The 19,064-nt window shown below is 43.8% G+C and overlaps 1 protein-coding gene across 1 annotated transcript in view; it reads left to right on the top strand.

Moving 5' to 3' along the window:
• GNAL (G protein subunit alpha L) overlaps window positions 1-19,064 on the top strand; it is a 493,784-nt gene that overhangs the window by 84,838 nt on the left and 389,882 nt on the right. The gene's annotated exons all lie outside the window — the stretch shown is intronic.

Below are 19,064 nucleotides of genomic sequence, written 5' to 3'. Positions count from 1 at the left end.
AACAACGGATGTTTATTCAGGACTCTCTGTACAGCATTACAGGACAGCTCTGCATATCAATACATCTCTACATGTGTCTAAAGATGGCCACTCTGCCCCTTGACCCTTGTCATCACTCCTGGGTGGAGCCAGCCTTAAAGTGACAGTACATGTGAAACCCTTCAGGTATAACACCTTCCATCCATACCTAAAAAAAAAACAACAAAATAAGAACAGGCATAAAACAGTAACTCATAATTGTCCAATACAGTCCTCCAACTCAGGAGATTTACATGGCTTCTTCCACGTCCGGATGTGAGAACAACTTCCAGGGACGCTACGGGGAGAAAATGGCAGCGGATCACTTTCGGCGGGCCCGTCGAAAGTCTCGTAACCGGTCTTGCATTTGAAACCGGTCAGGAGGGCGACAGTGTCGTTGAGGACGGGCACCCAGCGACTCGGGGCCGGAGGAAGCAGGGCTGGCCGGAATGGACATCGGCGGGGCCAAGAGGGGATCCCCTAGCTCAGAGGGTGAGCAGACCTCTGGACCAGGGCTGGAGGGCTCTGTTGGAGCTGAGTTCAAAAGTTCATAGTCCTCCCAAGCATCAGTCTCAATGCCTCCTGATCCGGTAGGAGCAGATCCTTGAGACACTGGAGGTGCAGCCGATGTCAGGGAGTCGGGCAGCTGAGAACGAGGACGCAATTGGTCCGCATGCCTTCTGCAAATGGAACCATCTTCCAGGCAGACCCTATACATTTTGGGTCCCAAAGTCTCTGCGACGATAGCAGGAAGCCAACGAGTGTTGGAAGCGCCATAAGATCGGGCCCATACCTTTTGCTGGGCTGTAAACCGGGGAATCTCGTCGTGTTCGATCCTCTGGTCTTGGGACTGCCGTACATGTTCCTGGACCGTTTGAGGGCGGAGCATATCCAAAACAGTCCATGGCTGCCGACCCAAAAGAAGTTCAGCTGGAGTTTTCCCAGTGGTTGCATGTGGTGTGTTTCTGTAAGCAGAAAGGAAGGAGTCCAGCTGCTGGGGTGACAGGGACTGTTGTTTACTTGTAGCCACAGTAGCTTTGAAATAGCGTTTGAAGGTCTGTACAAACCTTTCTGCTTGACCATTTGTAGCCGGGTGGTAAGGTGCGGTCAACTTGTGTTTGATGTTGTGGGCAGTCAGGAAATCCTGAAACTCCTGGCTTGTGAATTGTGCACCGTTGTCTGTGACAATTTCTCTGGGGTATCCAAACGTAGCAGCGAGATGTAACAGTATGGAAATCGTCGCCTTAGTCGTTGGCTGGGTAACAGGAATGACCTCAGGCCACTTTGAATGGGCATCAATAATGATCAAAAAGATGTGTCCTCTGATCGGGCCTGCAAAGTCCAAGTGTAGGCGAAACCAGGGAACCGTGGGCCAAGTCCAGGGCTGGACGCACCCTCAAGGAGGGTCTCTTGCAGTTTGTGCACATGCAGCACACGCATTCACATATGTCGTGATATCGGAGTCGAGGTTCGGCCACCACACATAGCCTCGGGCCTTTTGTTTCATACGTGTGCCTCCAGGATGACTAGTATGTAGCAAGTCCAGAATGTGTCTCCGGAGGGTCTGTGGAACGATCACTCGGTCTCCCCATAAAACACAGTTGCCAGACACAGTTAATTCCAGACGCCTACGGAAGTAAGGTTCATAATCCTGTGTGACAGTTGCAGGCCAACCGTACCGTACCCAGGAGAGTATTGTCTTAAGGAAGGTATCCTTGGCTGTATGGGCTGCTACTTCCCCGGAAGACAGAAAGGACAGGCTGGTGTAACGACAACTCTTGACAGGTGGAGAAGAGTCTGTTAATGTCCTTGTCAGACGGGACATGGCGTCTGCATTAGCATTGGCATCATGGCTGCGATACTGGATTTTGTAGCTATATGCTCCCAAGAATAGGGCATAGCGTTGAAGACGGGCCGCAGTCGTCTGGGAGATGCCTTTGTCAGGGCTAAAGATCTGAAGGAGTGGTTTATGATCAGTCAGTATGGTGAATTCCCTACCATACAGGTAAAGATGAAACTTCTTAATTGCCCATATGAGCGCCAGAGCCTCTTTGTCAATGTGAGAGTAATTGCTTTCTGCTTTTGTCAAGGACCTGGAGGCGAATGCCACTGGTTTCTCTGACCCATCTGGCAAAACGTGAGATAGTACAGCCCCTAGACCATAGGGTGAGGCATCACAAGCCAAGGTGAGAGGCCTTTGGAGGTCATAGTGCACGAGCATGCGTGATGCCAACAGCTTTCGCTTAGAAACTTCAAAAGCACGTTGGCATGCAGCCGACCAGTTCCATCTGGAGTGTTTCTCCAAAAGCTTGTTTAATGGAAACAAAGGGTGTGCTAGATCTGGCAGGAATTTGTGGTAATAGTTCAGCAAGCCCAGGTATGATCGCAGCTGTTGGACGTTGGTCGGGGCTGGAGCTTTTACTAAAGCATCAACTTTGGCTTCCGTGGTGTGTATACCCTCTGCATCCACAAGGTGGCCACAAAACTCCAATTTAGGTACCATGAATTGGCATTTCGCCAAGTTCACTTTTAGACCCTGCTCTTGCAGTCTCGCTAACACAAGCTTCACGTTATGCTTGTGTTCCTGGTCCGTCAGGCCCGTGATGAGCATGTCATCTAACAGGCACTGTGTGAAAGGAATGTCAAATGCCAAATGGCTGGGGCGGAGGCTACCCCAAACACCATCCGATTGTATTCATACAGTCCCTTGTGAGTGTTGATTGTTAGAAACTTGCGGGACGAAGGGTGGACCTCAAACTGTAAATAAGCTTGCCTGAGATCAAGCTTGGTGAACTTTTGACCTCCTGCAAGAGAGGCAAAAATGTCATCTACTCTGGGTAGGGGATACTGGTCTATCTCCAGCTGAGAATTTAGTGCCATGCGGAAATCGCCACAAATGCGTAAGTCCCCATTCGCTTTCTTTACTGGTACAACTGGTGATGCCCACTCACTGTGCTCTACCTTTGAGATGACACCTTGTTCCTCCAGCCGGCTTAGTTCAGCTTCCACACCTGCTCGGAGTGCGAAAGGTACCGTCCGAGCTTTGAAGAACCTAGGCTGGGCATTGGGTTTCAGTCTGAGTCTCACACAGTCATGCTTTATTTTTCCCAAATGGTTATCAAAGACTTGTGGGAATCGCTGTTTCAGGGACTTCACCCATCCCTCTTCATCCCCTGATGGGATGGTCACGGTGTTGCAGGGGTTAATGGCGATGTCTGGCATGCCAAAGTGAGCAATCCAGTCTCTCCCAAAGAGAGGGGGTCCCCCATGTTCTAGGATATACAATGGCATTCTTTTCGTCTGACCGTTGTAGGATACCTGTACTTTCACGTACCCCAGTGGGTGGAGTATCTGCTTTGAATATGTCTGCAGTTTGATTGGTGTTGGACGGACAGTTGTTCGGATCAGAGGTTTTCTCCATTGTTTCTGGGTGATAACTGAAACTGCTGCTCCTGTGTCTACATCCATCTTGAGTTTCTTTCCTTCCACTGTTACCTCTACAGTCATTGCTGAGGGTGCTGAATGCATATGATGTATGTCCAATCTGTGGAGCACTTCCTCATCCTCTGATTCCGATGACGATGTATATCTTCCCACCATATATGCCTTTGTCCTGGTGTTCAGAGGTTGTTTATTTCGCACTTTCTTACTACGGCAGACTCGTTTCAGATGGCCTGCCTTACCACAATTATGACAGAGCTGATCCTTAAACCGGCAGACTTTGTGATCATGGTCTGTATTCCCACAACGGTAGCAAGCTGACGTCTGGGCTGGTGAGGTTCTATATTTACAGTTAGCTGCAGTTTGCTTGACTGCTGTTCTGAAAACTTCCTCTTTAACCTCTTCCCTTCTACTCTGGGGGTTCAATGCCTCTGTATCTTTCACAGCCATTTCCATCACTGAAGCTATCTCAATTGCCTTTGTAAGGGTAAGGTCTTTCTCTGTTAACAGTCTCTTTTGGCTAGACTCACTATTCAGTCCCATGACAAACTTATCCCTCAGTGCAGTTGGTAAGTACTCCCCAAAAGAACAGGTTGAGGCTAGTCTGCGAAGGGCGAGCACATAAGCCTTAATATCTTCACCCGGCTGTTGCTGCCGCTGATAGAACCAGAATCTTTCTGCAATCTCTAGTGGTTTAGGCTGGAAGTGATTTCCTAACAGTGTCAGGAGCTCTGCCAAAGTCTTAGTTGCTGGTTTTTCAGGGAAAAGGAGATCCCTAAGAGTGTCATATGTCCTAGCACCAACCAGTGTCAGAAATACTGCTACTTGCCTGTCGCCTGGGATGGCATTTGCACAGAAATATTGTTCTAGTCTTTCAATCCAGGAAATCCACGTTGTCTGTTCTCCATCAAATTCACTTAATGTCCCGATCAATGACATTTTCCTGCTGGGCTCTGTGGGTGTTTGTATTCCTGACAATCCAGAGTTTTTTTCTTCCTTTCCTTTCTCACACGGATAGTAACCTTGTAAATCCCATCCTCGTCGCCACTGTTATATTCTCCGTGTTGTGAGAGACACAGGACTCTGGTCTGGAACAACGGATGTTTATTCAGGACTCTCTGTACAGCATTACAGGACAGCTCTGCATATCAATACATCTCTACATGTGTCTAAAGATGGCCACTCTGCCCCTTGACCCTTGTCATCACTCCTGGGTGGAGCCAGCCTTAAAGTGACAGTACATGTGAAACCCTTCAGGTATAACAGAAGGTACCTCAGTGCCAGGGGGACAGGGCTGGTAGCAAGCTCCAGGGACAGGGCTGGTAGGTACCCCATCTCTATGGGAACAGGATGAACAGGTACTCTAGTCCCAGGGGAAACTGGGATTGCAGCTGTCCACAGTGCCAGGGGGCAGGGCTGGTGGATAAATCAATGTAAGAGGAACTGGACTGGTAGGTACCCCATCACTATGGGGACAGGATGAGCAGGTACTCTAGTCCCAGGGGAAACAGCTCACAGCTTTCCGTAGTGCCAGGGAGGCAGGGCTGGTGGGTCAATTAATGTAAGAGAAACTGGACTGGTAGGTACCCCATCACTATGGGGACAGGATGGGCAGGTACTCTAGTCCCAGGGGAAACAGAGCTGGCAGGTAACCTCAGTAGCGGGGGTACAAGGCTGGAAGGTACCTCAGTGCCAGGGGGACAGGGCTGGTAGCTAGCTCCAGGGACAGGGCTGGTAGGTACCCCATCTCCATGGGAACAGGATGAACAGGTACTCTAGTCCCAGGGGAAACTGGGATTGCAGCTGCCCACAGTGCCAGGGGGCAGGGCTGGTGGATAAATCAATGTAAGAGGAACTGGACTGGTAGGTACCCCATCACTATGGGGACAGGATGAGTAGGTACTCTAGTCCCAGGGGAAACAGCTCACAGCTTTCCGTAGTGCCAGGGAGGCAGGGCTGGTGGGTCAATTCATGTAAGAGAAACTGGACTGGTAGGTATCCCTTTACTATGGGGACAGGATGGGCAGGTACTCTAGTCCCAGGGGAAACAGAGCTGACAGTTTGACCCAGTTGCAGGGGGACACGGCTTGAAGGTACCTCAGTTCCAGGGGGGACAGGCCTGGTAGCTAGCCCCAGAGACAGGGCTGGTGGATAAATCAATGTAAGAAGAACTGGACTGGTAGGCACCTCATCACTATGGGGACAGGATGAGCATGTACTCTAGTCCCAGGGGAAACTGTTCGCAGCTTCCTGCAGTGCCAGGGGGCAGGGCTGGTGGGTAAATTAATGTAAGAGAAACTGGACTGGTAGGTACCCCATCACTATGGGGACAGGATGGGCAGGTACTCTAGTCCCAGGGGAAACAGAGCTGGCAGGTAACCTCAGTAGTGGGGGTACAAGGCTAGAAGGTACCTCAGTGCCAGGGGGACAGGGCTGGTAGCTAGCTCCAGGGACAGGGCTGGTAGGTAGTGTAAGCACCAAGGGGACAGGCTGAGAAGATATTCAAGTACCAAGAAGAACAGAGCTGGCAGGTAGCCCCAGTTTCAGGGGACAGAGCTGACAGTGTCCCAATGCCTGGAGGAACCGAGCTGGCAGGTAGCCCTAGTGTCAGAGCTGGCTGGTGCCCCTAGTAGTGCTGGGGGGGAGGGGGGCAGACCTGGCAGGTTCATCAATGTAAGTGGAACGAGGCTGGTAGGTAGCCCAGTGCCATGAGGACAGGATAGACAGGTACTTTTTTGCCAGGAGGAACAAAGCTAGCAGGTAGCCTTACTGGCAGGGGGAGGGACAGGGCAAGTTTGGTAGGTACCCCAGTGTGAATGCAACTGGGCTGTCAAATACCCCAGTGACAGGGTGGACAAGTAGCTGCAGGGAAAGGGCTGACAGGTAGTCCTGGCACCAGAGGGACAGGGTTAGCAGGTACCCCCCAGGATGACGGAACTGGCAGACTCCACAGTAGCAGAGGACAAGTGGGGCATGTTCAGCTATGACTGATAGGGCACAGTAATGCTTGCAATACACTATACGAAAAATTGTTCAAACTCATTTTAGAAAAAAACGAACACTCGGCCGTGGGAGCAGGAGATGATTTTGCCATCATGTAATGACTGAATTTTGATTGATGAATAGTTCCATGGACATAAATGAATCTGTTTTTCGTTCATTTTGTCACATATGCCTAGTGAAAACAGTTCGGGCAAGAAACACATTAACCTTTCAATTTATCGTTCGTTCGACAGAATTTTTCCAACTGTTCCTTCGATTTTTACTATAAAAAGTTAAAATCAATTTTCTAGTTGTGCCCATTAACTGGACGAAAAACAAACGAACGGACCACATGAGAGATTTTCGAACAATGTTTCAGCTAGTGTATGGCCAGCATAACACTTGTCAGTCTGTAGACATGAGGATGAAGTTCGCAATCACCACAATATCCTATTCCTGGAACCTGGCCACCTACTTTTCCTCTTGCACCACCACAGAACCATTTAGAGGCCTTAAGTGGCACATCACTTTGATGCTGCACTATGCCTGTTTGATCATCTTGTTTGCTACATTCCACCTTTGGTGTGACCCCACCACCCTTCCTCCCAGCATCTCAATTCAGCAGACTATTCCTTTAAGTTCCACAACATCTTTCTAAGGGCAATGTCACATTAGCAATCCTGGATATATTCCTACAACACTCATTCGTAGATTAAACCTCTGGAGTATAGGGGTACTGTAATAACGATTCATGTGGTTAACTGGAAATCACTGTTCAAGAAAGCATGTTGTCACCACACCATAGATCTATTTGAATGTCCAGAACATTAATAAAGCGAATGCATTACATCAAGTAAGTGCACTTACACTTGATGTGATATGATAGCATTAATAAATATTCTGGACTTTCAAATGTATCCATGGTGTGTAGATAACATATATATTCTTGAACATTAGCCAGCTTGACGCTGACAGCAACTCGGTCACACTGGGGACCACTTTCCTGTTCCTCTGGCACGGTTGGCCAAAACAATGCAGATTTTCCTTTGCCAGTCAGGGAACACTTCGCTGGTTTGGCTATTGAACCTAGATGTAAGGTAAGTGCTGCCTTACCTATCTTGTTCTGTTGAGGGCTTTACTTAATTTCTCTCTTGCAGGCCAAACCAGTAGGGTATCCCTCTCTCTGTCCCTGCTCCTGCACGGTTTTCTCTAGCGAGGGGGCAGCGCCATAGGAGCAAATTCTCTGTTTAGCAATCCTGTTGCTGGCAACTTGCCATTTATTTTATTGTGATATTGAGAGACCAAGCAGTTTGTGAATACCATGTGTTATTGTGAATTATGCAGTGGCTTAAAGTGTTCAATAGCATATAATCTTTATAGAGGACGTTTTTGCATATTTCTAACGCTAAACACTTGTACAACAAGTTCTCGCTATGCATTTCATGTTCACTGCACTAGATAAGTTGTATGTTTTATTAATTGTCGTCTTAGACATGTGCCTTAATTGTACTTAATAGGATTAGACGCTCTCAATTAGAAACCATCTCATTTTACGTAGTAATGAACTTTGACCAAACATGGCAGAGTTTGAGCTTGCCTGCTAGATTATAGAAGTCACTCACTGTTCACGTGCAACAGCTTTCTGTGCGGTACTGGGACTTTCCGTTGGCAGTGGTTACTTTGTCATTAAATGACTTTGATTTGTGATTTATGCTGTATTTATGCACTGAGCTGGATGAATTTCCATATTGTATGAGATTTCCTCTGCTTGCTGAGGGATGTCAAACATGTTTCCTCTCGCTCTGCTTCTTCTACTTACGTATTTTAAAACTCAGTAAGGTGATCCAGGGTGTTTATTAGATGATTTGGTCCTTGCACCCTGTTTATAGTGAAGGGTGTTCATTATCTCAGGGTGTGTAGAAGTAGACCTAATTTAACCTCTTGCTGACCCGCTCACAGTAGATGTACTACGAGTGGATGGCACAGCCAGGCCCTGTGATGTACCCACGAATCGTGGTGTACTTCCTGGTTTGTCGTCGCGCATGTTTGCGCCCCCTGCTGACCAGTGCCACGATTGGACCTAGTACAAGTTTGTCAGGAGGTTTTAGACAATTTATGGCTGAAGCCTGCAGATCGGTTGTGATCAATCACAGCACAGTTCTATCAGCGATCTGTCTGTTTCTTCTCCCTAAATTCAACTCTAAGTTCAGGGAGTAAAGGCTGACAGATCTGTTAGTAAAAGCAGTGCACATTACACTTGTTAGGTAACGCCAGTATAGTAAGTGTATGGATTAGAATCTTTTTTTTTTTTTTTTCAAATTTTATTTTTATTTAGATTCAGTTACATACACAAGCAGTCCATTCCATTCCATTCGTTTTACACATATCAAAGAAAAAAAAGAAAAAATAACAGAATATCTATGAAAAATAATAATTCATTTCAAAACTCAAGCAAAAAAAAAAGAAAACATCTTGAATTACACATGTAACTGTTCTCCAAACCCCTTTTTACACTTTTTCCCAAACCAAAGAGAAAAAAAAAAATGGATTAGTATCTTGATCCTGATCAGAACCATACTAATGTCTCCACCAGTATAGTGTGTGTACGGATTAGTATCTTGATCACGATCAGAACCATACTAATGTCTCCATCAGTATAGTGTCCCCAAAAATGCAGTTTGTAGATTACAGAATACATTTTGGTCTACATTTGTGAAGAAATTTGATGTTATTGGTTATGTTTTTTTTTTTTTTTTTAGAACAGAAAGTAGAAAATATTGTTTTGTTTTTTAAAACTATTTTTGCTTACAGTGGGGATCGAAAGTTTGGGCACCCCAGGTAATAATTTGTATTAATGTGCATAAAGAAGCCAAGGAAAGATGGAAAATCTCCAAAAGGCATCAAATTACAGATTAGACTTTCTTATAATATGTCAACAAAAGTTAGATTTTATTTCCATCATTTACACTTTCAAAATAACAGAAAACAAAAAAATGGCGTCTGCAAAAGTTTGGGCACCCTGCAGAGTTAATATCTTGTACTGCCCCCTTTGGCAAGCTTGTAAATGCTTTTTGTAGCCAGCCAAGAGTCTTTCAATTCTTGTTTGAGGTATCTTTGCCCATTCTTCCTTACAAAAGTCTTCCAGTTCTTTGAGATTTCTGGGCTGTCTGTCACACACTGCTCTTTTAAGGTCTATCCATAGATTTCCAATTATGTTGAGGTCAGGAGATTGTGAAGGCCATTGCAAAACCTTCAGTTTACGCCTCTTGATGTAATCCCCCATGGATTTCGAGGTGTGTTTAGGATCATTATCCATTTGTAGAAGCCATCCTCTCTGTAACTTCAGCTTTTTCACAGATGGCATCAAGTTACCATCCAAAATTTGCAGAAATTTTATTGAATCCATTTTTCCTTCTACTCGTGAGATGTTCCCTTTGCCACTGGCTGCAATACAACCCTAAAGCATGATTGATCCACCCCCATGCTTAACAGTTGGACAGAGGTTCTTTTCATTAAATTCTGTGCCCCTTCTTCTCCAAACGTACCTTTGCTCATTCCGGCCAAAAAGTTAAATTTTAACCTCATCGGTCCACAGAACTTGTTTCCAAAATACATCAGGCTTGTCTATATGTTCATTTGCAATGTTCAAACGCAGATTTTTGTGGTGAGGACGTAGAAGAGGTTTTCTTCTGATGACTCTTCCATGAAGACCATATTTGTACAAGTATCTCTTTATAGTGGAATAGTGTACCACAACTCCAGTGTCTGCCAGATCATTCTGGAGGGATCGTGCAGTCAAACGTGGGTTTTGAATTGTTTTTCCTCACAATCCTGCGAGCTGTTCTGTCTGATATTTTTCTTGGTCTTCCAGATCTTGCTTTAACTTCCAATGTTCCTGATGACTGCCATTTCTTAATTACATTCCGAACAGAAGATATTGACATCTGAAAACGCTTTGCTATCTTCTTATAGCCTTCTCCAGCTTTGTGAGCGTCAACTATTTTCAGTTTCAGTTTTCTAGACAACTGCTTAGAACATGGGTGTTCAACCTTTTGGCTTATCTGGGCCACATTGAGTGTAGAGAAATTTTCTTGGGCCGCATATAAAATATATACTATAGTTAAGGTATACAAGTAATAAAATGCTGCCGCGACCTCCTGTGCTGCCGCGCCCCCCCCCCCCTAGCACTAATTTAACACAACTAGTGGATGATCCCCTCCAAGGCTGCCTCTGTGGGTGTGCCCCCGATTCGACTTCCTTCCTCCCCAGCAAAAAAAAAAAAAAAGTATTGTCAGGGGGCAGTGGGACGCATAGCCTGCGGTTCCGGGCCGCATTCGGCCCCGGGCCGCAGGTTGGACATGCCTGGCTTAGAAGATCCCATGGTGCTGATTGTTGGGGCAAGGTCAGATGAGTCTGGGCATTTAAAACCTTTGAGATTGACATCACCTGGTCTTCCCAGACGATGATTGAGAACAATCCATGACACTGGCAGGTCTCAGCCATGCAAAGGGGGCAGTGCATGCTATAAATTCTGCAGGGTGCCCAAACTTTTGCAGACGCCATTTTTTTGTTTTCTGTCATTTTGAAAGTGTCAATGATGGAAATAAAATCTAACTTTTGTTGTCATGTTATGAGAATGTCTAATCTGTAATTTGATGCCTTTTGGAGATTTTTTCCATCTTTCCTTGGCTTCTTTATGCACATTAATACAAATTTTTACCTGGGGTGCCCAAACTTTCGATCCTTACTGTATATAATAAAAAAATAAAAAACCCAATTGGTGATCAAATATTACTAAAAGAACGCTCCTATTTGTGTGGAAAAAAAAATATATAAATTGAATTTGGGTACAGTGTTACGTTAGTGCAGAACTAGCAGTTAAAGTAGCACAGTGCTGAATAGTAAAAATTGGCCTGTTCATTAAGGGGGTAAAACCTTACGGAGGTCAGGTGTTTACTATATCCACTGAAAGTGACAATTGGCAAATTGATGCTAAACAAGTTGTGTAATTGGCCTTTGAAACATTTAAAATTTATATAGTTTTGGAAAATATTTCAGTGAATTTTAAATTCTAATTGTTATTTTCTAATAACCCCCACCTTCCTGAATGGGTGCCACCTACTTAGATATTTACTTTTAGCTGAGATCTTATCTGTGCAACCCTGCCCACAGCCACATAGCCTTTTTTAGAAAAAAAAAAGCCTCATCTACGCCAAGGCCCGTCTGCACATACATACTACTTGCATCATTTCCTGCGTATGCTGGAGCTGTTCTGCTTTGGATGGAAGGTAGCTGCCATACGTATGGACAAGCCATAGGAATTAATGAAGCGTGTACAGTGGAAGTTGGATTCATCCAGGACTATTTTTGTGTTCTGAGTGTGGGACAGGGGAAGATTGAAAGGGTAACTTCACTTTTATGGAAAAACAAAACAAATAAAAAATAATAATTTAGCATATCAATTTCAACACAAGCCATATTGTAATTTAATTTGATTAAAAACAACTTTCCTTTTCAATCTGCAGCGCAGAAATTTCCTGTAAAATTCAGTGCATTAGGGCAACCTGGACGCGTTTCTTACTCCAAAAGTGTGCGGGACACCCCCAGAAATGTAATTTCCTGCTTGTGTGATAGTTTCACTGATTTTCCCAGAAGTCTGTAGAAAGATTTTAGGCACCCCTGCAACAAAAATGTAATTTTTGGTGAGATACTCCCAAATAATTAACACATTCTAAAGGTATTGAGACCCTGCATTTTCTTTATTAGAACACTATAAGCGTAGGACACTCCTTATCCCTGCATTCTAAACCTAATGCACTCATTAACCCTGCATTCTGATCATAATGCACTGGTGAACCCTGCATTCTAAGCGCAACAGACTTCTTAACCCTGCATTCTGAGCATAACAAACTTCTGATCCCTGCATTCTGAGCGCATTGCACTCCTGATCCCTGCATTCTGAGCGCATTGCACTCCTGATCCCTGCATTCTGAGCGTAATGCTCTCCTGATCCCTGCATTCTGAGCATAATGCTCTCCTGATCCCTGCATTCTGAGCGTAATGCTCTCCTGATCCCTGTATTCTGAGTGTAATGCACTCCTGATCCCTGTATTCTGAGTGTAATGCACTCCTGATCCCTGTATTCTGAGTGTAATGCACTCCTGATCCCTGTATTCTGAGTGTAATGCTCTCCTGATCCCTGTATTCTGAGTTTAATGCACTCCTGATCCCTGTATTCTGAGCGTAATGCACTCCTGATCCCGGCATTCTGAGCGTAATGCACTCCTGATCCCTGCATTCTGAGCGTAATGCACTCCTTATTTCTGCATTCTGAGCTCAACATGCTCCTAAACCATGCACTCTCTTGTAATACCTATTTATTTTTTGTTTTGTTTTGAGTAAAAATATTTTAGTGTAGCACACTCCTTAACCCTGTATTCTAAGAGCAACACACTCTCTAATTCTGCATTCTAAACACAATGCACTCTTTAACCCTACATTCTGAGTGTAACACACTCCTTAACCCTACATTCTGAGTGTAACACACTTCTGATCCCTGCATTTTGAGCATAACCTACTCCTTAATCCCTGCATTCTGAGCACAACACACTCTTTAACCCTGCATTCTGAGCACAATGCACTCCTGATCTCCCTGTCTTCTGAACGCAAGGTACTCCTTAACCCTGCATTCTGAATGCAATGCATTCCTTAACTCTGCATTTTGAGCATAATGCCCTCCTAAATCTGCATTCTGAGCGCAACGCATTCCTAAATCTTGCACTTTCCTGTAATTCTTATTTTATTTTTGTTTTATTTTGTTTTGAGTAAAAAAAAAAATTTAACAAGAGAGAAAAGGTCGGCGTTAATGTTTTTTTTTGTTTTTTGGGGGGGGGGGCCCTTCAGAATTCCCTGCCTATAGGCTCCTGGGAGGGTACCTCCGTCTGTGAGGGAGCAGGTAAGTATAGACATGCTTGTGGTTTAAAAAAAAAAAATGTTTCCTTTACAACCGCTTTAATCTTAAAAGTTGCTATATAAAGATACCGTAATATGTTTTTCTTTTGAAAGTTTCACTTTCATCACAGCAGTGACTGAATTGTGATGATCCAGCAGCATACAGCAGTATATTTAGTTTGTGTGAAAAAAAAATATTATATATAGATAGTGCACAACAACAGTATAATTCACTCAACACCATTAGTTTCCTTTTAAGGCCCGATACAGCCCTGACATGGATAAACAGTTTGGAATTATACTTTTTGCCGTATTGCCAGTATGCTGTTTCAATCGACCTTATATTCCTAGTATTTCTATTTGTGTTTCCCTGTTCTTAGCAACTGTGGAGTTAAATAAAGAGGACATATACAGTATTTAATAATGCAATGGATCACACCAAGGCGGTGCTAGGAAACTCTAGTGTTTTCGGAATGGTTTTCTAGATGAGATTTTGCTGTTTGGCAATGGGCATAGGTCCACATCAAAAGTAATATGATAGATTTGCAATCAACAAAACAGATTTTATAGGATCATATCAAGGGGAGTATTAATCAACATCAATATGTAGCTAAAATGTCAAAATTATTTATTCATTGCATCACATGTTTAAGAATTTTATGCGTGGCATTCAAAACTAGGAAGCAACAAACCCGAAATAGTATATACAAACGTACCAACATTTATTGCTGCTATTTTTGGCCTGTTGATAATACAGTAGTATGGATGGAATGTTATGAAACGATTGTGCATAATGCATTTGGCCTGGCACTGTTCCCAACATTGTATCAAATAATCCGTTTACACTGTTGCATATATTGTACTGGGTATTAGGACCATTGTATAACAATTTGTATACATTCATAAGAAAACCCAGCCCTTATCAATCATAATGTCACATATGTATCTTTTAGATGTTAGCTGTACATGATATTTATAAGGTCAATAATAATTTATGTCTTTGTTTTCATGAATAGACCACTTGAGTCTTTTTTTTCTGAAACTGCATCATTCGTTTTTTACTTTTACATATACTCTCTTGGGTCTTGAATGGCAGACATTCCTTTAGGTTTTTCAATATACAGTATATTGTATAGTATTATAGGATGGTGACAACGTTGACTTATTAAAACTGTGAGATTCCACCCTTTATATGGTTTATCATTTTTAAAGCCTATTTATTCATCTTTAAAATCCATATGTGAACACGAACCCAATATGGTCACATACAGTACATCTTGTCTTTGTCTTTAATCCTCAGGGTTATTAGGTCCTGTTTAAATCAAATTGAACATTTCTGATGTGTTTCAAATGCCTCTGCAGAGAATATAGAAGGGGTATTTTATAGGGGGCAGGGCATATGTGTACATAAGAAACAGTCCTATTCTGATCACATTATATCCAGAGATATGTAGAGATCAACAATTGAGATTACATATGCACAAGCCTTTCCCTTGGGTCTGGGAAAGAAACAGGTGGTTTGGATCGGACTGGGGAAAAACTCCCTGCTCTCCAGTGATCCATTTTCAGCCGACAGTAGGATTAAATCTGCTGTCGGCAGATGTTGCTCAGCCAGTCCAGGCTCTGGAAAGATTCCAACTTTACAGTCAGGATCTATCCAGATACCTTGAACGGCAGCTGGCTCAGCCTCTCAGTGAGCCCTTGGGAGACCGAGCCTGCCACTCCTCCCCCCTCCACAGCCTGGCGATCCAGTAAGTGCTGGAGGGTTAGGGCAGAGCAGAGAGCCAGGAACTGAAAGTCCACAGCTCTCTGCTCACTAAAGACTAAGAACTGAGCGATTAGCAGTCTTTGATCGCTCAGTTTTCAGTCTTCGAAACTGAGGCAGACAGATGCAGCATCCACCTAAGTGAGTATCTTTTTTTTTTTTTATGAACCCAATACAGTGCCTTGAAAAGGTATTCAAACCCCTTGAAATTTTCCACATTTTGTCACGTTACAACCAAAAACGTAAATGGATTTAATTGGATTTTATGTGATAGGCCAACATAAAGTAGCACATAATTGTGAAGTGTAAGGAAAATGATAAATGGTTTTCAAACTTTTTTACAAATATCTGAAAAGTGTGGTACACATTTGTATTCAGCCCCCTGAGTCAGTACTTTGTAGAACCATCTTTCACTGCATTTTACAGCTGCAAGTTTTTTTGGGTATGTCTCTGCCAGCTTTGCACATCTAGAAAGTGACATTTTTGCTAATTCTTCTTTGCAAAATAGCTCAAGCTCCGTCAGATTGAATGGAGAGTGTATGTGAACAGCAATTTTCAAGTCTTGCTACAGCTTCTCAATTGGATTTAGGTCTGGACTTTGACAGGGCCATTCTAACACATGAATATGCTTTGATCTAAACCATTCCATTGTAGCTCTGGCTGTATGTTTAGGGTCGGTGTCCTGCTGAAGGTGAACCTACGCCCCAGTCTCAAGTCTTAGCAGATTCTAACAGGTTTTCTTCTAAGATTGCCCTGTATTTGGCTTCAACCCTCTTCTCAGCAACTCTGACCAGCTTTCCTGTCCCTGCTGAAGAAAAGCATCCCCATAACATGATGTTGCCACCATCATATTTCACGGTGGTGATGGTGTGTTCAGGGTGATGTGCAATGTTAGTTTTCCACCACATATAGCATTTTGCTTTTAGGCCAAAAAGTTCAATTTTGGTCTCATCTGACCAGAGCACCTTCTTTCACATGTTTGCTGTGTCCTCCACATAGTTTCACGCAAACTGTAAATGAGACTTCTTATGGCTTTCTTTCAACAATGGCTTTCTTCTTGCCACTCTTCCATAAAGACCAGATTTGTGGAGTGCACGGCTAATAGTTGTCCTGTAGACAGATTCTACCACCTGAGCTGTGGATCTCTGCAGCTCCTCCAGAGTTACCATGGGCCTTTTGGCTTCTTCTCTGGGTATTGCTCTCCTTGCCCAGCCTGTCAGTATAGGTGGATGGCCATGTCATTGTCTTGGAAGGTTTGCAGTTGTGCCATACTCTTTTTATTTTCAGATGATGAATTGAAGAGTGCTCCCTTAGATGATTATAGCTTGGGATATTTTTTTATAACCTAACCCTGCTTTACACTTCTCCGCAACTTTATCCCTGACCTGTCTGGTGTGTTCCTTGGTCTTCATAATGCTGTTTGTTCATTAAGGTTCTCTAACAGATGTCCGAGAGCTTCACAGAACAGTTGTATTTATACTGAGATTAAATTACACACAGGTGAACTGTTTACTAATTAGGTGACTTCTGAAGGCAATTGGTTCCACTAGTTTTTAGTTAAGCCCCGTACACACGTAGCGATTGTCGGCCGTAAATATTCGGCCACCGAACGATCGGCCAATTGTCGGCTTGTTAGTATGATGCTTCCGACAACCCACAGCGACTTTTCGGCCGAACAGAATCGGGTGTGTAGGCTATAAAATTTTTGTTGGCCGTCACCAGAACGGCCGATTGTTCGCCAGTCAGTACAGAATTCGGCCGACAAACAGCAGATTAGCAAGACTGGGCATGCTCAGAAAAGAAAAAGCACACGGAAAGTTAACCATCACATGACATCACTTCTGCAGTCGGCTGTTGTTGGCCGACAAAATTCATGTGCAGTCTTTTGCACTTTTCAGCCGACAGGACAGCACCGGACAAAAGACGGCCGATCGTTCGGCCGACATTCGGTACGTGTGTACGGGGCTTTAGAGGTATCCGAGTAAAAGGGGCTGAATACAAATGCACGCCACATTTTTCAGATATTTATTTGTAAAAAACGTTGAAAACCATTTATCATTTCCCTTACACTTCACAATTATGTGCCACTTTGTGTTGGTCTATCACATAAAATCCCAATAAAATCCATTTACATTTTTGGTTGTAACATGACAAAATGTGGAAAATTTCAAGGGGGTATGAATACTTTTTCAAGGCACAGGAGCCTGGACTTGGGAAAGAGATCTGTGCAAGATGTTTTCTTGTTTGTCCCTTGATGCCTGGAGCCAGGGTTGAGAGACCAATGGCAGAGAGTGTGCACTTTTGCTCTAACTGGCAGCAAATTATTGGATCAGATAGCATGCATTGTGTAAAATGTTTTTAGGGTCGTTCTCCCAGCTTCCCCTAAATTGTTTGTTTCTTGGCTGGATAAGTGACTGGCTGGCACACAATGCTTTCCCTTCTCTGACTAGTTGGATCGCAGATCCCAACCCGAAAGTCATAGCATCTTCTGATTTCTGTTTCCAACCTATCTTCTTGTGGGTAAGCATAACTCCCATTGCTCTATCCCTTACTTTCTGTGTCCCTGGCCCCCCCCAGGTTTTCATATTAATTGTCTCGTTCACATTTTTTTTTTATGCAGTTTTGACTTTTTCATTTTAAAGCCAGGCAGACAACTTGTCATGGGTCTTGTTACCATTTACATATTATAACGTGTAAATATTGATTTTATATATATTTTTTTCTAATAGGATCGTCTCTTGTATTTCAGGCTGTTAGTAAAAAAAAATGTGCTGTGTCAGTAAAATTTTCATGATTTGTAAGTGAAGTTGTGAGGTATTGGTAACCCTAAGGCCCGTTTCATACTAGTGGACCATTCAGATCCGCCTGTCAGTTTTTCAGGAGGATCTGAACGGATGCCCCATGCATCTCTATGGGGCATCAGATGTCAGCGGAGACATGTCTGCTGAGATCCGATCCGGTCCGTCAAATCTGGACGGGTGCAAACCCTTTTTTCCATCCGTTCAGCGGATCGGATGGGATCGGATGAGAACAGACAGGCGATCCGTTCTCATCCGATTCTCCCATAGAGGACAGCGGGGACCTGACAACTCTGTCTCCGCACACAGAGCAGAGACCGAGCTGCCAGTCCGTCGACTCCCTTGTGTGAAAGGGGCCTAATGGTGATGTCTCCACTTCTGTAATGTGTGACAGTGCTCAGGCCTAGCAATTGGTCACCAGGTCCAAGCAATGCATCATAGGAGGAGCTGAACACTGGGTGTTTTGCACTTTCTGGGATAGAACAAGGATTGTTGGGGGATCTCTGGAGAGATAAGTATCCATTGGATATGGAACAGGGAAATTTAGGCGGCTTTATACAAAACAAAGTGACAGTGACTCCTTAAAGGGCCAGTTCACACCACAATTTCTGCATTCCAAATGTGTTTCTGCATGAGTTTTTGATGCGTTCCAATGCATTTTTTGCCCTCATTTTCTTTTTTTCTTCATCCCTATTAAGGACGTGTGTTCTGGAGCATTTTTGATGCATTTTTGCTACGTTCCAGATGCTTTTATAAAGAAATAATGCAATATTTTCTACTTTTGATGACTGCACTAGAATGCACTGCACTGGTGTGAGCTAAGGTCATTGCAATCCATGTTAAACCATGTCCATGCATTTTGGATGCAGAATGAAAACGCACTGGACTGCATTTAGTGGCAAACAGCCCAAAAAGTTTTGTACACTTCAAATGTTTTCATTGTTTTAGTTATTTTGTGTAGTTATATTGTCTAAGGTTTGCATTACCCTGTAATGATGAGCTTACATGTTTTGGCTGCCGTTCTTAGTGTTCCCCTATGTCCATGTATTAATTAACCCACCTTGTCCCATTTCGCCAAGGGGATGAGACCACTTCCTTTTCTAGATCAC

This window comes from Pelophylax lessonae (assembly GCF_965119305.1).
Source record: "Pelophylax lessonae genome assembly, chromosome: 5".
Taxonomy (NCBI): Eukaryota; Metazoa; Chordata; class Amphibia; order Anura; family Ranidae; genus Pelophylax; species Pelophylax lessonae.
This window is presented reverse-complemented; position numbering and strand designations above follow the sequence as displayed.